The 22,274-nt window shown below is 36.1% G+C and overlaps 1 protein-coding gene and 1 long non-coding RNA gene across 3 annotated transcripts in view; one reads left to right on the forward strand and one right to left on the reverse strand.

Moving 5' to 3' along the window:
* Window positions 1–4,013: 4,013 nt before the first annotated feature.
* Window positions 4,014–22,274, forward strand: part of ITPRID2 (ITPR interacting domain containing 2) — a 91,070-nt gene continuing 72,809 nt past the window's right edge. For both annotated transcript variants that reach the window (XM_072752097.1, XM_072752099.1), the window contains exon 1: window positions 4,014–4,142. The gene's annotated coding sequence lies outside the window, so the exon portion shown is untranslated. The remainder of the gene's footprint in view (window positions 4,143–22,274) is intronic.
* Window positions 14,588–22,274, reverse strand: part of LOC112934868 (uncharacterized) — a 40,749-nt gene continuing 33,062 nt past the window's right edge. The window contains exon 6 of the long non-coding RNA XR_012000345.1: window positions 14,588–15,339. This is a non-coding gene — a long non-coding RNA (uncharacterized lncRNA). The remainder of the gene's footprint in view (window positions 15,340–22,274) is intronic.

Consider the following 22,274-nt stretch of genomic DNA (forward strand, 5'->3'; position numbering starts at 1 on the left):
TGGACTCTTGAGATGACATTTAAGGAAAGATGTGAAGGAAGGCACCATGTTTAAAGAAATAACAGGCCGAGTGAAGTCAGCTGAGGGGATAGTAAGACATGAGAACTAAGGGGGATCAGTCTGATAGTCTATTTTAAGGATTCTGACTTTTATGCCATTACATTAAATGGTATTAGAAGTCTGAAGTAGGACACCATTACAGACATCTCCACATCTTTGTCTCTCAAGATTCATTCCCCACCCTTCTCCATCCTTTTCTCTGGCTCCCGGGAAGCTGAGCTGTATTTCCCTAGTCGTCTTCATGACTAATCACATTTCTTCCTTTGGGCCACCTTCCTTATCTTTCCGTTATCCAAATGTTCCCTGTATCAGAGAAGCAGAGACCTAACCAACCTGTGTTTCTCTGGATGGGTAGTTCCCAGCAGTGGCCTTCAAACTCACCTGCTTCAGTGCCGGGTGGGGGTGGGGGTGGTAACCTACTGAAACACAGATTCCTTGGTCTTACTGAAGACATTCAATCAGTATCTCTGGCTTTGGGGTCAAAGAATCTGCATGTTTAATAAATTTCCCAAGGTCAGCTGTTTCTTACTGTGAGGCCTGCATATTAAAATTCTAGATTATAAGAAACAGCACCCTTCCAATGGGCACCCAAGCAATTTCTTTTTATTAAGATTTTATTTATTTATTTATTTGAGAGAGGGAGAGAGTGAGCACACACAGGAGTCGGGGAGGGGCAGAGGGAGAGGAGCAGACTCCCCACTGAGCAGGGCTCAACACCTGCTCAGTCCTAGGACCCTGAGATCCTGACCTGAGCCAAAGACAGAGGCTTAATCAACTGAGCCACCCAGGTGCCCCCCAAGCAATTCCTTATACCTGATTTTCTCCCTTACTCCAATGATGAGGCCTTGGAAAAATTTGGTTTTGCTCTATTATACTATGACTGACTGTAACCTGCTGAAATTTTATTCCTATTTTTAGTCACTGTTTATAAAATATTATTTTGTAAAACATTTTATCATTAAATACCATCTGTAAGAACTGTTTTGCACAGTCCTCCTCAATTTCTGTTGTATGAGACTTGATGTCTTGTTTGAAAATTGATAATTTGTAGAAGGATTATCTATGACTTCTACATATTTCTGTGGATCAGCACTGACCTTATTTTTATTTAAATGCTGGTATTTCCCACGTGGATCATTTTTCAACATTATACTTGAATTAGAAGTAGGGGTACCCAAAAGTTACTAATAAATGCCATATATCTTGTTAGGTTTTTATGCTGTTCAAACTGGTATCACTAAACTTTGCAGACTTTTTCAGAGTTATGGAAGGAAACTTACTCTGTGATTTAGACTGTTCTGTCATCGAATTTGTGATGAGGAATTCACATTTCCCAGTACCGTATGCAGCACTGCTTTCGTATTATATGTAATCTTCTGTGAAGAGAGATACCAGATTGATATTTAACAGAGTATTTCTGTTACAATCTCCGGAGTTCAGCCTTTTAAACAAATATTATCCTTTCAGGTTTCTTGTTCTTTCTTTCCTTTTTGCAGATTTCATTTCCCCTGTGCCAAAATTTGCTATTTCAAGACACTGAGGCAAACAAGACTGTCAGGAATAAAGAACAAGGATGCACTGAGCAGATAATAGTAATTACCTACCTGAATAGCTGAATCTACTCCCTCTTAGGTAGGTTGGTTCAGTTGGCCCCTTACTAAATTTGATTTTTGTTTTCCTAGCAGAAAGAGGGCATGATATTTTGATTGAGGGAGCTGCATAATGGATTTACCTCAGGTTAAACTTGCCTTTCAAACTGGAGAGGATCATGTGGAGTCTTGATAGCCCACTCTGGCAGGACTCTGTTTATAGCAAATACTCAAAAGCATACGTTTCCTCTCAAATATTAGTATTTACAACTGCTGACGTCCAAAGGAATGCCAAATGCTAAAGCAAACGGTCCATACATTTTAGGAGTATAAGAAAGGCTTGTGAATCTTTTAATAATTGTATTGCATGTAATAAAATGTCTTGAAAATATCTTGCAGAAATTCTGTTTCTCAATGCCTTTGGTTAAAGTCAAGGTATTTAATATGAGTGCATTTTTCATGAAGATAAAGAAACATCCCACTTTTTAAATAAATGTGCATTTTCTTTTATTAGTAAAAAGGCATACAAAAGTTCTAGATATTAGACATGTTAAATGGTAAATGAGGATTAATCTATTGAAAAGGAAAAAATAATTTTATATTAAATGCCTCAAGAACCTTTTTTTATATTACTTCAGATTTTTACATAAGAATAGTATAGGATCTTTGAAATCCGAACTCTGGAAAGGACCTGGAAATTATTTAGTTCAGGAACACTAATAACAACAACAAGGATGTTAATAACATAACCTTTGAGCACCTACCATCTCCCTGGCCACTGTTTTAAGAAGCTTTACATATGTAATCTCGGTCAATCCTCACAACAATCCTGCAATGTAAATATTATTAAATTCATTTGACAGAAAAGGGAGCTGAGTCACAAAATGTTTAACCAATCTGCCTAAGGTCATGGAGCTAGCAAGGGGAATCATTAGTACTAAAGCTGAAGAAACACTAGTAAAATTATCCCAGCCCATTCTATCCCTGGGAAGTATACACAGCTGTCAAGAGTATGATTTGAAGATGCCAGAAGGTCTGCCTAAATACATCGCCTTCAACGGTGTACAACACTGTCTCAAATTCCCACTAACAGAGAAAGTGCTTCATGCAAAGATAATGCCTCCAGAAGGATATGGTTTAAAATGATAATGATAGCAAGATAAGGTACACACATTTTAGAGAGATTTGGATGATAAAAGGAGAAAGAATAAAAGGGCTGTTGAAGTTAAACACTATAATGTACACTCTTGGTCAATCCTGGCAAAGTGAAGGGGTTATAAAGACAAAATTCAAGCAATTTAGCTTTGATTAATTATGGAAATTATCCGCCTTAAGCTATTTTCCCATTTGGGAAGTATAACCATACAGATAGTTAAACCTTTGCTACTGGAAATGGTAAAGTTTAACAGCAAGAATTACCTGTTTATAACTTGTATTTTGCTCACCACAGTCCTTTTCTTTTTTTTTTTAGGGAAGGAGGGGCAGAGGGTGAGGGAGAGAGAGAATCTTAAACAGACTCCACACCCAGTGTGGAACCCAACAGGGGACTCAACCTCATGACCCTGAGATCATGAGCTGAGTGGGAATCAAGAGTCAGATGCTTAACCGAGCCACCAAGGCACCCTAACCACTTGCCTTTTCAAACAGACATTTTTAAATAGGGGCCCCATAGATGGAGTCCTTCTGATATGTGAGATTTCCATTATGCGTGTAAGAATGCACAGTGCCCTAAGGAGATTGTCCAAATTCTCATAAGTATACACAAACCCCTTCAAAACAGTTACTGTAGCACCAAATCAATCTAGCCCAGCTGTACTTCTTCTATATCACCTAAAATTTGTGCCTGCTGGAGGTGGTCTTTAACAGCCAAGAGACTATAACATACAACTGCTCTGAATTATGTACCCTAATAAGCATCCGGACCTACACTGAAGCTGGCATTTTAGAAAGGGAAATATGGTATGCAAAATGAAAAAGAGCAGGAAAACATTACATGCCACCGCTTTGTTGGAACCACCTTTCAGGTTTTCCCTGTGTTTCTGCAACAGATGCAACTATTCAGGATTGAGGTTTAAAGTAAATACTATGCAACAAGTAAGCGAGACAGGTATGTCAACGGAAGGTCCTAGGAGAGGGTTAGACAATTGGAATGGGCAGTCAATCAACTAAAAACGTTTTTCAAAAATGAACAAACTGACCTGACTTTCTTGGTGAGCTATTACCAAGTTCTTTCAAGTTCTTAAAGCATTTTCTTTACTCTGTGTTTAACAACAAATGTGGGCCAATTGCTGAGTTAATTGAAAAGGATTGTTTTCTAGTTGCCAAGAAACGGTGCTTTCTTACATTATGCAGGCCATTATGTGCACAGATCAAGCTTCCTGATTTTTCTTTGAGGGTTTAAGAATATAGGCTGCTGTGATTTAGTTGTCCCTTGAGGAGAGGAGCACAAATCAAGAAGGCTTTCAGGGGTGTTGTTCCGTTTCAACTGACCAGGTAAGATTTGGATTTGAAAGTGCTACCTTCTTCCTAATGCTTCAGTTTTCCTAAATCATTTAAATGCTTTTATGTTGAGTGAATGAGTGGATCTAAAAACGATGGTTTTTGATACGTGGGATAGTTTCATGTAAAATCATGCGAAGTTGATTTTCTTCCAGCTGAAGCTTCTGAGAAAAAAAAAACAAGAGGTAGAGATAATAATAGACAGTTGTAAGACTGGCTTTCAAGTTGGTTTCTTCTTGATTTCAGAGTAGTAAATCCATGTAAAGCAAGAAGTTGTGAGTGTGTTTGGGTTGAAATATAAAATCATTGCTATGGAAGCAAATATCTTTATTTCTGCTTGAAGAAAAGATCTCAAACTGTGTTTGACTTGTTCCAACTGAGAAATGGTCTTCATATTTGTTAACTTTAAAAAGAAATGCTTGATTTTATTTATAAATTGATTACTTATATCTTAAAACCAAATATATTTTAATTATCCCTTTTGGCTGTTTTCCTCATAATTTTGTCCTAAAGATGAAGATAAAATCAGAGTTCTTGTACTTAATACTACTGCTAATAGGCTTGATACAAACACAAAATTCACCCTTCTTTCTCAGGAAGGAAAATGGCATTTTTTGATTCAAAGTCACTTGCTCCCAGGCTCACCAATGCAGTGCTCACAGTGGGTAATAATTTGGGATAAGCGCTGGAAAAGGACTCTGGGAGTCGAGTTTCTTGGGTCAAATCATTCTCCCATTCTTGACGAATTCATACTTTCATAGATTCAGGTTGAACTCTGTAATCCTGTGAACTTACACTTAAAACTTCATAGAGTTCATGTGGACTCCACATTGAAAACAAGTTGATTGGCAAATCTGCAAAGTGTTGTTATTAATCCTTTCTTTCAGAGTCATATTTTACCTTCTCTCTCCCAAGGTTCTGTGTTTCCCGGGATATAGTTCCTTTACAAGGAAGCTCATCAACATGGATACAAGTCAGGTCAAATATTTGTTGTCTCATTAAGAAAGTTTCCATTTGTTCAGAGTTTGAAGACACCTGAGTATAAATATGACCCGTGTAATTTGAAACCTAGTTGATGCTGGAAAGAAATCCTTGCAGCATGCCTTTACCTGGTAATATTATTTGGGTTTTCCAAAGGTGAACCAATACTCTGGCAATGAAACCATGATGTGGAATAAGGTCTGTGAAGTGATCATTAAGTATAACATGCAATCCATGCATTTATTTTTAACTTGCCAAAATGGAGTCTCCTTCCTTGAATTCCTATGCATTTTTTAATTAACTAAAATAGAGAGTCACAGTATCATCAACTATCACAAATTTTCATTTTGCTCTATTTTTTAACTTACGTAGTAAGTGGAATTGAATCAGCCCTTTAAATAAATGCATGGTTTGCAGTTACATATACTTGGTGTGATTTATTACCATTTTTTGTTGAAACCGCATTTGTTTTCAGGTGAGATGTAATTAAACAGTTCTGTTCTAGTTTACATTCCTTTCTTTGCCTTGTCAAATAGTGCTCTGTGCCCTGAAAATATACTTTTGATATTATTGGTACACAGTGCTTAAAATATCTGTACTGGTAAAGTTTTTGCTCAGTCTTTTTTGTAATTACTGCAGGCAGGTGACAGGTGACTATGTGAGACGGGTGGAGTGGAGCGAAAGTGAGACTGATACAGTAGCTTACGGGCAGATTTCTTCTCACATCTAGCACACCGTATCTTTGTCAGTATAACAGAACAACTGTGATAGGAATAAAGTAACTGTAAAGAAAATACTTAACAGCATAACAATCTTGACTTTATTTATGAATGGTATTTTAAAATTAAGCCAATATTAACTGATATGGACCTCTCTGTGGATTCAGGGTTTTGCCAAAAAAAAAAAAAAAAAAAAAAGAGAGAGAGAGAGAGAGAGAGATTTATTCAGGTTGGGATGGAAATAGGTCTATAAAATTTTGTTCAACCTTTTTTTTTTTTTTTTTTTTTTTTTTTAAATTTTGTTCAACCTTAAGTTGAGAAGACACTGAATTCATTGGTCGTTTATAGATCACAGTGACTGAAATACCACAAAATGATAGGCATTTAAGGGCACTTATTGATTAGTGAATCTAATGGCTTTGAAACTTTATTTTATGGACTCCTAGAGATTCCCAAAAGCATTGGGTGAAGGTGTGAAGGTGGGGAGAATGGTAGGGGAAAATAAATCATATTAGCAACCAGCCATGTTCTTCCTGTTTATCCACAAGAATATACACAGCCTAAGACTATTCAATAAACCCTTCATGGTAATCAAGAAACACTGTATTTATAGCATAATGCTGATGTACAATTCAAGAAACCCAGTAAAGTGTGAGATTAATTTAACATATCTCATTTATAGTGAACTCAAGAAGGCTTTTGACAGTCATTTCTTCTATCGTAGGCACTTAGCATTTCTTTCATGTTCTAGAAGTATATCAGGGATCTTTATTAATCATCATATCAATTTTTAATATCACTTAATTGCTTTTATTTTTTTAACTGGGATTATTTGTTTCATGGTATTACTGTTAAACATCACTTCAAGAATTTCTAAATATACATTGTGCTTTTGATTACTAATTTTCCCATACATTTTTGGTATGAAATTTGCCTAACTTCAGGAATTCAGAATAATATATAAAGTAGTAAAGTGCTTTTTTATTCTCTTCTTATCTAAAAATGGGCTCTTTATTAGAAAATTGTTTTCAAAATGGAGAAGACACATGCAAAATATTTTGGTGATTTTAATTGTCCTGTGGTTTATACATAATGAGCCATTATTACCTTGCTCTCATAAGGCACTAGGAATATTCCTGGCTTTTGTCCTTAAAGTTTTTCTTAAACTGAGATTTTTAACTCTTTGACTGTAATAATATGATTTTGGAACCACTCTTACAAGTTCCTTTTTTTTGCTTGGAAGTATTTCTAAAACCTAAGAATGCTGCCTCTCTTTTCCTTTCTTTTGAGCAGTTCTCAATTTGGCCTTGTCTGAAGATATTTTTTGGTCACTGCAACAAAGGGGGTGGGGTACTCAGCATCTGGTGGATAGAAGACAAGGATGCTGCTAAGGATCCTACAATGCACAGGGCACTCCCTACAACAAATAAGTCTGGGAATCCAAATGTCAATAATACTGAGATTGAGAAACCCTGCTCTACAGGTCTCACATACCTTATTGTGGCTAAATGCATGATTACAGGTTAGAATTTTTGTTTTCATAACATCCTGAAATTCCCTGTGCCTTCTCCATTCCTTTTCCTTATAATATTGACCTAGAGGATGACACCTAGTTTTTAACTTTCTGATCTCTGCCTGTGTAAAGCCTAGGAATCATGATCTGACTAGAGTGTCCACTTTTCTCTTATTACGAGTACCAAAATGACAATGGTCACATTATCTTTAAGCCCATATTATATCCACATTACTAAACAGGGCTGTGTTTTAATGACTTGTAGAGTATTTCCCTCATTGCTTCTACTCATGGATAAGTAAGGATTCATTAAGGCAAGACAATAATACCTTCTGTGTTATTTAATATCAAAACTTAATTGCTGTGTTCCTGATTTAACATCCAAAGTCACTCTTCAACAAATATCCATTCATTCCACAGATATTTATTGAGCACCTATCATGTTCCAGAAACCATATTATGTTAGAAATTCAGCAGTGAATAAGACACCAACCCTACTTTTGTAGTGATTTTGTTACAGAGGATCAGAGGATCTCAAATTCTTCAACCTTTTCCTTCAACCATCTTTTATCTTGGCCTATTGTATATTAAAAAACAAAACAGCAGCAGAATCTGGTGCATAATAATGTTTGCAAAAGTTTGCTCATACTTTTTTTTTTTTAGCATGTAAAACTTCTGTTTCTTGGAAACTGCCAAGAACCTTTTTGTTAATTTCTGAACTTCACTTTCTGGCAAATATCTCTATTTTTAACTTGCTTGGTGTGCATTCCAGAGAACACTGACTTTGAAGTAAATTTTGAATGAAAGGAAATAGAATATTTGATGAGTTGAAATAATGTTAATGAGAATAGTCAATCTGGCACTTAGGGGGGAAAATGACATAAAAATAAAGATGGAAAATTGTGAGAGGAAAGAGGCTAGTCATGCCTGAAATTTATTTTATTTGCTATGCCAAGAAAAATGGATAAAGGAAAGAAAAGAATAAAAAAAGAAAAACAGGAGAAAAGGAAAAGAGCAGTGATACACCTTTTCAGCATAAGTGTGACTTGGAGTAATTACTTCCTTCTGGTGAATCCTTTAGAATTCCTTACCTGTTACATAGTTGATTCCTCAGCGGTCATTGATAAGACTATTGGTTTCTACGTTAGATAGGAAATGAGAAGCCTACATGAAGCAATGTAAGACAGTGTTAATATTCTGATCTCAATATTTCTTTTCATTTTACTTTATAGCTTCCTTTCCTCCCGAATGCTTGTTCTCTTAGTATATGCAAAATTATTTTCTTAGGGTATGCAGGAGTTAAAATGTTATACTAATATGTGAAAATATTAAAAAAAGGATTTAATGGCTCTAAAATTCTCAGACTTTGTAAACCTATCAGTTTTTAAGTAATCATTTAACTTATTAAGATGTTTACTCTGGAGCCTGGGTAGCTCAGTCCTTTAAGCATCTAACTCTGGATTATGCCTCAGTTCATGATTCTAAGGTCCTCAGGTCCCCACCAGGGTTCAGGGAGAAGTCTGCTGGAGGACTCTCTCTCTCTCCCTCTGCCTCTGCCTCTGCCCCTCCTCTGCTCACACTCTCTCTTTCAAATAAAAAATCTTTTAAAAAATTATGTTTACCAAAAGCTGTGATTTCTCCATCTTCTTCTCTTTAATTTAAATATAAATTGAAATCTTACCCAACAAGGGGGTTATTTGCATAAGAAATCCTGAAGAAACAATATAGATGTGGCTACAAAAAAGTGTTTTTAAATTACGTATTTTCTGGAGTTTACTGAAAAATGAGAGAAATTACAATACTATGGCTCATAACTAGTTTTCTAGCAATGAATTTGAGGAAAAAATTGAATTTTATCTTAAGATTCTTAGTGGTACTGACAGATGGCAATGAAATTGCCTTTGTGAGCAAAACAAAGAGGAATCCTTTCTTCTTTGTTCAAGGACCGGCTTTGCCATCTATCAGTGTTCTGATGCAGGCAAGTTACTGAGTTTCTAAGACTCAACTGTGAATTGAGTAAAAATACCAAGTTCACAGTGTCAGTATGGACACCAAATGAGATAACATAGTTTAGTACTTGTCACAGAGCAATTATGTAACAGTAAGTGTTCCCCTTTCTTTATTACTTCAGTCAGTCCTAGGCTATCCTAATTCATTTCATAGAAAAGATTCTAAAGGAACTTTAAGTCATCTAGTGTGCTACACATCTTATTTATATAATATTCCCCTAATCACTGGCCTGTGCTTTCATAATGCTAATAAGTGTTAACCTCCGACAGCAATAGACAATTATAAATATATTGAAACATGAAATTGCCACTTTTATAGGTCAAACAGTTAAATATTGGCAAATTTCATATGATTCAACTTTATGTATAAAAAATAAATAATACAAAAAATCTTATTTCCCCCCCAAAATTTTATATGATAAAAGTCTTCCATAATTTGATAGTGTTAGAATGTAAATGCAGTTCCATTAGCTGTTAAAAAAAAATTATACTGTTTTTCTAATAGTGCCTTTTTATAATCAGTAAAAGCCTTGAGCGGGGGTTGACAAACTAATCTGTGGTCCAAATTCAGGCCGCTATGTGTTTTTTTGGTACAGCTCATGGGATAAGAACTGTTGTAACATTTTTAAATAGTTGATAAAAATCAAAAGAAGGATAATATTTTGTGACGCATAAAAATTATATGAAGCTCAAATTTCAAGGACCATAAATAAAGGTTTTTTGGAACAAACCATGCGCACTTGTTTACATATTGTCTCAGACTGCTTTTGTTCTGCAAAGATAAAGTTGAGTTGTTGCAATGGCCTTTAGGGCTCTTAAAACCTGAAACCTTTATTTATTACCTGGCCCTTTACAGAAAAGGTTTGACGACCTTGTCCCAGAGTCAGACTGCCTACATTGGCATGCCAGCGCCACCACTTCTTAGGATTTAAGTAAGTTACTTAACTTTTGTCAGCCTCAGCTTACACATTTTAAAATAGGCACACTAATAGTATTTACCTCATAGGATAATTACGAGTGCCTGGTACATCACAAGTCCTCTATAAATGTTAGAGTATTAATACTCTCCCAGGGCACCATTGTAAATGGGAAGAGGAATAACAACTTAGAGAAGCTTGGGAAGCGCAGATGGGCGATAACCATTGCATCACCATATCGAGACATAACAGACCTCAGCATTCAGTAGATGTTCATGTTAGAATGGAACCACTTACTCATATAAATGATTTTAATATTTACACCTCACTCATACCACATGGACCATTTCAAGTTAAAAATATTTAAGTTTCTAAATTTGCAAGTGCTAAGCTGCAAAGTAGAGGCTGTTTTCTCCCTGGGACAATGAACATCTGCTGAAACAATTTGTCCAACAGAGCATTTGCCTTCGCTGGCCTCTTTTTTTTTTTTTTTTTTTTTTTTTTAAAGAAATGGGAAAAAAAATCATTGTTTAACTTCGACTCTTCTCATCTTCTAAACCAAGAAACGGTTTCTCTTGGGACTAGATGTTTCTAAGATTTGGAAAAGTGAAGAGACCTCAGCTTTTTATTTACTTTTTCCTATTTTCAAGTAAGGGTAAGTAGACCTTTACTTAGAGTGACATTCTTTTTTTCTTCTTGTTTAAACATTGAAAGACCACAGGTTTTCTAGATGATCTAAAATTTCTGAAGTGAATTGAGCTCTGCAGCTCTTTCTGAGAGAGACTGGGAGGTGGGGTAATGGTTATCCCTCAGCAGAGGAAGGGTTAAGTTTTAAATTAGAAAGACTTTTAAGAAATAGCTCAGATCTATTATTTTTTGTATACAAAGTCAGAAGGATCTGGTGGGAAGACGATCCAGAATCTTGGAAGTAAAATAAAATGCTCCCAAAGCTAAAATCCAATAGCATCCTAAAGATAATGGATGGTCTAAGTAGAACTGCTGATAAACTTCAAGTCTAAGACTTATCAGTCAGGTTACCTCTCCTGCTTTTCTACAGTGGTTTCCCCAGGGAAAGATGAAGAGAGGACACTTCAAACTCTCAGCTTTATAATGTTGTACTTAAGAAGTCAGTGAATAATAACTATTGGAGTTCTCTGGATAAACCAGCTTGAATTAAAGGTGCTTCTTTTGTTTCCTTACTTTAAAGCAGAGCTTCTCTGGTCCTTGGGGATTACACCAAGAGTAATGAGTCATATCTGAAATGAGGAAGGGAAAGTGTTGTCAAATTTCATGTTGTTTCATAAGAATATGCATGAAGGGTTGTTCACGTATTTCAATATGAAAGATTGAAGAAACTTGCTATTTTCAAATAGAATAGATTCTATCATATATAAATTATTCCTTTTTTTGTTTTCTAATTACTCCTTTTGCTTACAATACAGTCAAGTATGAGAAAAAGAAACTGTTTAGCTACCAAGTCAAAAATATTTTGCCACCTGCTATGTATTTTGCCAGCCAGTTAAAATCTTTAGCATTCTTTGGTACACAGCCTTAAGATGCTTGTGGGGTGGAGGGAAATTTTCCTCTGTTAGAATCTTTTGGATGATAGTCAAATACTTCTGTAATTTCCTTCACCATTTTTAGCTACTGTTGGCATCATTTATTTCAAGTATGCCTCTGGAATGTCAAGAAGCTGCCAGATGTTATTTTGAATGTTGTATTTTAATATAATATGAAGCTAAAGTTGTTCCTAGAGACTTCAGAAATAAAGGTAGGGTGCTTCTTTCTTATCTTTTAGCAAAGTGTAAAGTTTAATCAATGACCAAATAGAACTTTTGATCAGTCCCCTACCTGTGAAAGTAGATTAGAAAGGAATTTTTATCCTTTGGCCACAGGCAGTAACAGATTTACCTGTCCGGAGTGGGGGAAGGAATTGAGTAGAAGGAAAACCAGAAGCTAGATTTATCACATAAATTATCAAGTGGTCCAGAGCCAATGACTTCATTGAGTTGTTTTATCCTGGATATGGGCATTTGAGTCCTCATTTAAGTGTTTCCAAATAATGATTCTACCAATGCTCTGAAATAAACATTCTGTAGTTATTTCTCCAGTTGAATAAGTCTGTAATCAGAAATCCTATCATTCCTGGCTAGTCAAATTTCTTGAAACAAGCATATGAGGTTTGTTGTGCTGGCACCAATAGGGAAAGAATGATAGAGCAGGGAGCAACCTCATGAGATCATCTAATCCATACTAAAATCATTCAAATACATGGTTCCTTAGTGAAAGGTTTCCAGGGATTTGTTACACCAGCAACTAGAGTATGACTAGGCCTGTAACAATAAAAGAGGCTTGCTTGCCTTTCTGATCAAGAATCATTGCAATATCAAACAAAGGCTAAATTCTTTTCTAAGAAGCTTATGACTAATTCAGGTCTCCACAAGCATTCCAGGAACAAGATTCTTTTTGGTTACCAAGATCGTAAGTGTAATTTTGGCCCAGAGGCTTAAAAACCAAAGCACATATGCTGTGTCTCACTTGTTCTGTGGGCCATTTCTCTTTTCACTCCTATGCTTTCATTCCTGTGATTCCCCCTTCCCCCACCATCCTTGTTATATTGAGAAACAAGTACGAGTATTTTTAGCTGGCTTACCTGAATTAATCTCTTATTGGGCTAACCTATTTGAACTAACGACCACAAAAAATAATTAACAGAGAAAACTCTTTCCTGCTCTATATTTTCCAGCTCCTGTCCCACTAACTTTTACCTTTACATCATTGGGTAAGTCATTTAAATTCTCTGGGCCTCAGTTTCTTTTTCTGTATTAAATAAGAATGTGAGTCGAGATTATTGGAAGAGTCTCTTTTAGCTCCAACACTCTATAATGCAATCTATCCTAAAGCAAAATTGTGACCTTTAGCATGAAGAAAGGACAGTGGGAGGGAAACATGTCAGGAATTCTTTCTCATTTCTCCCACTCCACAAATGCTGCAAATGGCTGAAGTCGGTGACTCAAAACTTTAGTAGGTACATTAATTTGGGTAAAGTTTCACCCAAAGCTTATTATTAAAGATGAAGGGGAGAGAAATTCTAAGCTATGGTCTTTTATTTTTCCTACTTTTGACCAGTGTCAAGACTTGAAACCTGTTCAATTCGAAAATACAATACTGAATAACATATCATGTGTTAGTTTCTTAGGAAATAACCGCTAAGTTAATAGTTAACATTAGTATTGACTTCTTCCTTCTAATTAATAAAATATAACTTGTTACTTTTCCTCATATTTTTGTGGTAAATTGTGTTTATTCCTGCAAATGACCAATAGTGTTTTCTAACACTGCTTTGATAAAATCCTCCAAAAAAAAAAAAAAAAAGTTCAAAATATACTCCAGGAAGAAAATATTCCTAAAAATTTACTTTTAAAGATTTCCTTCCAAAAAAAAAAAAAAGAAGATTTCCTTCCATATATATAAATAGAATTTTTTCTTTTAGAGTGCAATCCTTTATCAATGGCTTTGAATTTAGGGAAGAGAATATTTTATTGATAAACCTCCTGTTTATTTTTGAGATTTCCTGCCATTTCCTCAAATGGTAGATGGAACTATGGCTATGAGAAAACTAGTGGAAAGTTCTAATAATAATAAAATACCCAATTTTGGTTAGATTGTGTAATTAACAGACGGAGGAAAGAAGCTAATATAAAAGAACTAGTTATGTTTCATTTCCTGAATTTTTATGTCTAAAAACAGAAACATTTTTGTCCACTTCCCATTTTGTGAAGCTATTGCAGAAATTTCCTGTCATCACAAATCTTAGAGATAGCGAGTTTACTTAAAAGTTGTCTGTGGAAAGCATAGTAAATTCATGCTAATGTAGACTTGATTTCATGTGAATGATCTGGGAACACTTCTTTTCTACTATATGATGCTAGGAATCAGCCTTGGTGACACAATAAATCTTGCACAGATAATACTTAAACTGTCATCTACTTAGTATGTCAGGCTGATGACGTTTAGGTTAGCCCAGTGACACCACTGAGCATTATTAACTATTGCAAATAACTGTACATGGACAGGGATGCCTGGGGGGCTCAGTGGTTGAGCATCTACCTTCGACTCAAGTTGTGACCCCGGGGTCCTGGGATCGAGTCCCACATCAGGCTCCCTGCGTGGAGCCTGCTTCTCCCTCTGCCTGTGTCTCTGCCTCTCTCTCTCTGTGTGTCTCTCATGAATTAATAAATAAAATCTTTAAAAAATTATACATGGACAGATAATAGCTCCAAGAATAGCTAGTAACCAGTTACAATGCTCATGTTTGTATTTTTTTAATCACTGCTGAAGATAGATAAATTTATAATTTTCCACATAATCTGTAAAACCTGATTATGCAAAGTTAAACAAATTTATCCATGTTATAGAAACAAAATAATACAGTTTTACACCTTTTATGGGTAGAATATGCAAATTCAGAGGACATTCCAAAACCATATTTGTGGCTCTTAACTTTTAAAAACCCCTCAATCTTCCAGTTTGTTTTCATGATATATTCTATTAGCTCTTATCTGAATATACTTAGGATTGCACTGATCTCAATAGGAAGAGAAAACAATCTATTTTTCATTAGAATTCCCAGTGGTAACCACAGTAAGAGCTGCAACTTGGTAAGTACAATAATGTCTCTGTGGAAATCATGAATTAAGAACCTATTTTTTTTATAAGATTAACCCTGATGATAATTTCCAGGTACATCATTTATTTTCTAAATTGTCCTGCTTCAAGGAGGCCTCTCTGGAGAATACTTCAGGCAATACTAAAACAGACTTTAAAGCATTAGATAAAACATTCACTATATTTTCTTCAAAATACGTTTCACTGACAGTATATATTCCAAGTAAGAAGGCATCCGTGGGATCCCTGGGTGGCGCAGCGGTTTGGCACCTGCCTTTGGCCCGGAGCGTGATCCTGGAGACTCGGGATCGAATCCCACGTCGGGCTCCCGTTGCGTGGAGCCTGCTTCTCCCTCTGCCTGTGTCTCTGCCTCTCTCTGTGTGACTATCGTAGATAAATTAAAAAAAAAAAAAGCATTCGTTTTATACTTGTAATTTAGACATTTTCATTAGTTCAGGAGTCCTAGTTAAGAAAAACTTATACCTTCTGAAGTACTAAGAAAAATTGTAAGATTAAAAATTGTCCAGTATTATTTTCTACTCCAGACAATATTATTTTGTGTGTTTTGACACCCAGCTCTTCCATCTGATTGGTATACAATACAGATAATAAGTCTTTTAATACTTTGAACCACTAGATGTATGTCCAACGTAACCTACATTCACAACTAGAGGGGTACTTTCAGTTTTGCACAGAAATGAAGGATGAGGATATTCAGAAGTTAGATTTCTGGAAAGACAATTTAAAAGATTCTCAGTTAGGTATTTACCCATGTATTAGGGGCCTGGTAGCCCCACTCATTCAGTTTGCTCAGAACTGTCTTGTCCTACAATAGTTGACTGGAAATGGCCCTGCTTTTGCCCCTACTCTGGGTCTCACATATAATTTTCTTGCTTCCCCTGTTGCCAACCTCCCCTCCCATCCGACATCGCAGTAGATGTGGTGAATGTCAGGGGGTACGTCCTCCCTACTTTACTCCTTGTTTTCAGTTCCTACTATAAGTATGCCTTTTACATCCTTCCTCTCCTAGCTTTCTTCTTTTTCTTCTTCTCTTGCTCCTCCTCCTCCTTCTTCTTCAACATTTATTTATTTGAGATAAAGAGTGCACGAGTGCACAGATGGGGGGAGAAGCAGAGGGAGGAGGAGAGAGAGAATCTCAAGCAGACTCCCCACTGACCACAGAGCCCAATATGGGACTGGATCCCATGACCCTAAGATCATGACCTGAGCCCAAACCTAGAGTAAGATGCTTAACCAACTGAGTCATTCAGGCGCCCCCTAGCTATCCTCTTCTATCCATTCTGCATGGACCCAAATGTGAAGTACATGTGTTTTTATACCAGGCAGTCGGATTAAAGATTTGGGTTATATCCTAAGATGCCAGGACATTATAGAACAGCAGATAATGTTGCATTGAACAACAGACATCCCTGTTCATCGGCCACACACCGCTAGCCAACTAGTCAAGACTTTTGCTCAGGACCTAGCTCCTGATGGCTTCCTGGGCCATCTTCCCTACTTCTTATTATCCCGCACGGCTTTTCCTGGTCTTCAAACATTTGATTCATCCATCTCTTGCTGAAGCAAAGCATTCCTCTCGCTTTTTCTGTGCAGGCAGTATTTCCTTTGTCCAATTTTAAGCTCATTTTAGACAAGCTCCAAATGCAGAGCCAATGATGACTTACCAAGATGTTTTTGCTTAACAAAGCAGTTTTTCTATGAGGAATTGTACCACCTGCTTTTGAATTATCTGCCCACCCACCCGCATACCGGTTCTATAGCACATTCTACATTTTGAAAGCTATTCAGCCAGCAGAGTATGAAGTTTTGAAGGGCTTTGGGAAGGGACCTGGAATTCATTCCCATATTTTCCCTATTCCCTCCTGACCATATCCAAATCCCCAAATCTGCTGATTTTATTTAAAACACTTCTCGTCCCTCAGCAGCCACCCTAATTCAAACCAGCATTGTCTTTTTTTTTTTTTTTAAACCAGATTAGTGTAATAGCCTCCTAACCTATTGTTGGCAGGAAACACTATCCTCTACCAGTTTAGGTCCATGTGATTGAGGGCCCATGAAATAATTGGTAATAGAGTAACAGGAGAAAAATTTATTTTCATGTGCATGTGGGGACATCCCATAAGAAGTGGTTCCCTGAACAGGTAAGAGTAAGGGTTTATCTATCAGCTTAATAAAGGAGGGTGAGTTGAGGGCTTCAAAAGATGGAAGGTTCTGATGAGACTTGTTTACATGATTTTTTGGAATGTCCCAGTGCCCTAGGCCAGTTGTTTTCCTGATGCAAGACTTCCCTGGAGATGAGGTTTGTAGTAAGTGACTCAATAAAGTTCTGCTTTAGTCACGTAAAGGGAGTGCAGATAAGATTTCTTTCTGCAGATGTTTTCCCTTTGAAGTAATCTTCATGCCATCTTGCTGGGTTGTTGGTCCCTACACCATCTCGCTACATTCAGTCTTGTTCCCACAAATCTGTTCTCCACACTGCAGCTAGAATATTTCTAAAACACCTAATCATGACACTCCCTTTCTTCAAAAACACTTGAGTGGCTTTTCACTGCCAAGGATTATGATTTATAATCCTAGATTTAGCACTTGCTTACTAAAAGCTTAAAGAACAAAAGAAGAAAATGGTGTAAGTCTAGCCTATATGGCCAGAATTTATTTACATGGTAGGAAAGGTAAAGCCAGGTGGGTAAATGGTGATAGACAAAAATATTAATCTTTAGTGCCATCCCACATCAGATCTATGTTTCTCAGATTTTATTTCTAAGATCAGTGCTTTAGGCAGTGTGCCAGGTACCAAATCTTTTTCTCCTTCCTTCAATTTTAATTAACATTTCATTCCTTTAGGGCCCGACTGAAATGCTTGGCTAAGTAAGTTCATAAGCTAATTCTTAGGAGTGTTAATAAGTTAATGTACTATGCATTTCCACATACAGTGTTTCTATTTTAATAAGGTCCTTCATGACTTATTCCACAAGATGACCTATAAAAGGCATTTCAGATCCTGAAGCAACAAGCTGAGCAGAAAGCTTGAGCAAATGGGCTTTTGAACACCTCTTAACTCCAGGCTCTTACTCTCCCTCTGAATAGAAGTGGCCCTGAAGGGAAGAATTCCATTGCTTTGTATGACCTGCACCTGGCAGGAGTGGGATTCCTGCTACTCTGAGTATCCCTGTTGTGCAGCACAATGGAAGGTGATATTTTGCTCTACAGCTGTGCTTCATACTTATGTTGTTGGTTTTTTAATAGTTTTATTTAAATATAATTTGCATACCATTAAATTCACCCATTTAAAGTGTACGGTTGAGTAATTTTTAGCTATTCTCAGTTGTGCAACTATCAGCTCTATCTCATTTCCAAGCATTCTCATCATCCCAAAACAAACCCTATACACATCAGTGGTCATTCTCCACTCCCATTCCCACTACTCCAACCCAGCATCAGATAATATATAATCTATTTTCTGGCTCTGTGCATTTGTGTATTTTGGATTTTTCATACACTAAATGAGTTGTGACTGGCTTCTTTCATCTAGTGCTATGTTTTCAAGATTCATGCATGTTGTAGTATGAATCTTGTACTACTTCATTCCTTTTTACTTCTGAATAGTTTTCTGTTATATGTATTTACCACCACTGTTTACTCATCAGTTGATGAATATTTGGGTTATTTCCACTTTCTGTCTATCATGAATAATGCTGCTAGGAATATTGGCGTACACGTTTTTGTGTGGATATATGTTTTCAGTTTTCTTGGGCCTATATCTGGTTGTGGCATTGCTGGGTTATATGGCAGTTCTATGCATAACATTTTGAGTAATTGCCAAACTGTTTCAAAAGTGGCTATACCAGTTTATGTTTCCATCAGTAGCGTATTCGGATTCCAATTTCTTTACATTCTTCACTAACACTTGGTATTGCCATCCTAGTGGATGTGTGAAGTAGTCTCTCACTATGGGTTTGGTTTCCCTTTCCCTAATCACTAATGCTATTGATCACCTTTTCACATGGTTATTGTATATCTTCTTCGGAGATATGTCTATTCACATCTTTTGCCCATTTTTAATTGTGTTACTTGTCTTTTTATTATTCAGTTGTAAGAGTTCTTTATATATTCAGGATGTAAGTTGTTTGTCAGATATATGACTTACACATATTTTCTCCCATTCTAGTGGTTGTCTGTTTACTTTTTTGTTGTTGTTTTTTTTGAAGCACAATTTTTTTTAAGTTTGAGGAAATCCAATTTGCTTATTGCTTTAAAGTTGTATCCAAGATAATATTGCCTAACCCAAGTGACAAAGGTTTTACTTTTATGTTTTCTTCAAAGGGTTTTATAATTTGCCCTTTTTAAAAAAAAAGATTTTATTATTCATGAGAGGCACAGAAAGAGAGAGAGAAAGAGAGAGGGAGAGAGGCAGAGACACAGGCAGAGGGAGAAGCAGGCTCCATACAGGGAGCCTGATATGGGACTCGATCCCAGGACTCCAGGATCATGCCCCAGGGCAGAGGCAGTGTTGAACTGCTGAGCCACCCAGGGATCCCCTATAATTTTCCCTTTTAGCTGTAGGTCTGGGATCCATTTTGAATTAATTTCTGTACATGGTGTGAGGTAGGTATCTAACTTCATTCTTTTTCATGTAGATATCCAGTTATCTCAACTATTTGTTGAAATTGCATATACTTATTTAAACGATACCTAGGAAGTTTTTAAGTTAGCAGTTACATTAGCTATCTGTCACTAAGCATCAGGAAAGCAAATTCAACTCTGAGAGGCTTCAGGTACTGGTATTTGGTTCTATAGATTTGTATACACTGTATGTCTCTTCTTGCTTCTGAATAATTTGTGAGTTTTGTTCTGTTGAATATTTCAGGTGTCTGGATGTATTTCTCTTCCTCAAAATAATTATATCACTTACTATATTTAAGGTTAAAGTGAGTGAGAATTGTGACCTACAAAGAGCTAGCAATTATCCATTCATTTCCTCAAGAAAAATTTATTGAATACCTACTATACTATGTGCCATAGACATAATGCTGGGAATATAGTAATGAACAAAATATAGTCCTTATCCTCAAGGAACATATTTTAAGGAGAAGAAGAAAAAAAGGACACAGGAGATATATAACATGTGAGCTATTGATACATGTTTAGGAGAACATTAAACTAAAAGCATATTAAAAATTAAAAATATAAGCAGAATAAGAGGGAGAGCACTATGTATAAAGGGGTTGCTGGTTTATAAAGAGTGGTCAGAGGTCTCTCTGATTAAAGCAATATGTAGTCAAAAACTGGAAGGTTTCAAGGAACTATCTATGCAGATTACTAAGCAAGAGGGTTCCATGCAGTAGGAATAGCAAGTGCAAGTGACCTGAGCGGGAACATGCTTGGCTGAGCTCATGTTCTCCCTCTCCCTTGTATTTCTAGTGCAAACTGCAGCATTATTTCTGTATAAAATCCACTTTTACCATATTTTCTTTTCTAAAAATAATCTGCCACCAAGGATTGCACATTATATCATATTATAGATATAATGTTTGGATGTTTCAAAATTAGCTAAATCTGATGAGATTCAGTTTGGATAATGTTTCAAAATTAGATAAATTTGACAAGAAAAAAACAACAAAGGAAACAAAACATTTTCCTACGTTACATTTTGAATCACGCTGAAGCATTATTTCTGGTGTTGCAATTTCGTTTCAATTCAACAAACTTAACTGAATGCCTGTGGTGATGTTTCCCAAATCATAATTTGTTGGGCCATATTTGTGGTTCAGAGCTTTCACTAGGGACTTGACAATGGTTTGAGCAGTTAAAGATAGTTAGTCAGGCCTTAGTAATTTATGGTGACATGTTTGCATTCTGACAATTCAGAATGTAATGAATGCCACTGGGATGACTCAAGTCCAAGGATCTGTATGTTGAGGAATCTGTGTGGCTTACGAACAGCCCACCTTGAGCATCATCGGCTATGACACCCCGGGTGTGTACTGTGGGTCGGTTCATCACTTACATATAACTAGGGTAATTCAATGACTCATTGGAGTTAATGTTAAAAAATCAGTTGTTGTTGCCTATATATTAAGTTCCCACTAAATACTGGTATCCAAAGAAGATATATTTGCTACAAAAATTTCAGTGTACTTGACAGCCATTACTTAATAAGTCATCACTTTTCAGAGTAAAGTTCTGAAAATCAATGCCCCAACTTTACTCTATTCCTCCTTGCCCATTTTTGTGATCTCTGTTTCAGATTACCTTAGGCATTTGGCAAATCTTAAGTGGCCTGAAAATATGAAAGCAAGATGCTTTAATACCTTCAATATTTAAACTTGGGATATTCTAGAAGGCTCTAAATTAAATTTAAAAGGCAACCAGGAAATGCCCTTTTGTCTTTTCACAAAATATATTCAATTCATACTCATTGCCTAAGGTAAAATAATCTTTTTTGCCCCTGAACTCACATTAAAACCTTTTCTCTCTTGCCTAGCATTTCTTAGGTCTTATTTTGCACTGAATTATACATACATCCCTAGACTGCCATCACCTAGGAGCATATCCTTGGGTTGTAGAGGATTCTTAGTATTTACTAGGGTATTATTACATTATTATGGCTTAGAGGTATTAGGGAGATTAATATTCAGAATGATCCCATGGTGTTCAACTTTGTTTCTATTTTGTTTTTTTAGTCTTGTTTGTTTAATTTGTGTGACTTTGGTTTCAAAAATTAGGAGAGGAAGAGTGGGAAGAAAAGTATAAAGTGTATTATTCCTTGAGGGATAGTTTTTCTTTGGTTTTACCTGCCTTGTGGTCAGAAATAGAATACAATCTTTAAAAAAAAGTTAATATATTGATCTAAGGGCTATTTCTTTTAAATGTGGCTGGAATGATGGCCTTTAAAGGGTGTTACCAGATTAAATCTGCCAAGTAAGGAAGGTGGAGCTGTGTGGGAAAGAGGCTTTGTTTAATCAGGTTGTATAATGTTTTGCTGAGACATGTTGGGAAAAGCAATCCAAGGTGATGTGGACTTAATATGAAATCACAGTCTGAAGCACACCTTAAAAATTTAGAGATCTTTTGCCATCCTCTTGGAAATTCATATACCAGAAATGCTAGGGAAAATTAATTGTATTTAATATATACATATAGTCCCTTCCCTAACATTTGTAGGATTTGTAAAAGAGTACAAATAGAGGCCCACATAAAACATCAAATTATAAATTGTGGTTTCTGTAAATGAAGCATATTCTATCATCACCTTGAAAAATATATCTTCAGGTGAAGTTCAAAATTAAAATTGTTTG

Source organism: Vulpes vulpes, chromosome 3, assembly GCF_048418805.1.
Source record: "Vulpes vulpes isolate BD-2025 chromosome 3, VulVul3, whole genome shotgun sequence".
NCBI classification, from domain to species: Eukaryota; Metazoa; Chordata; class Mammalia; order Carnivora; family Canidae; genus Vulpes; species Vulpes vulpes.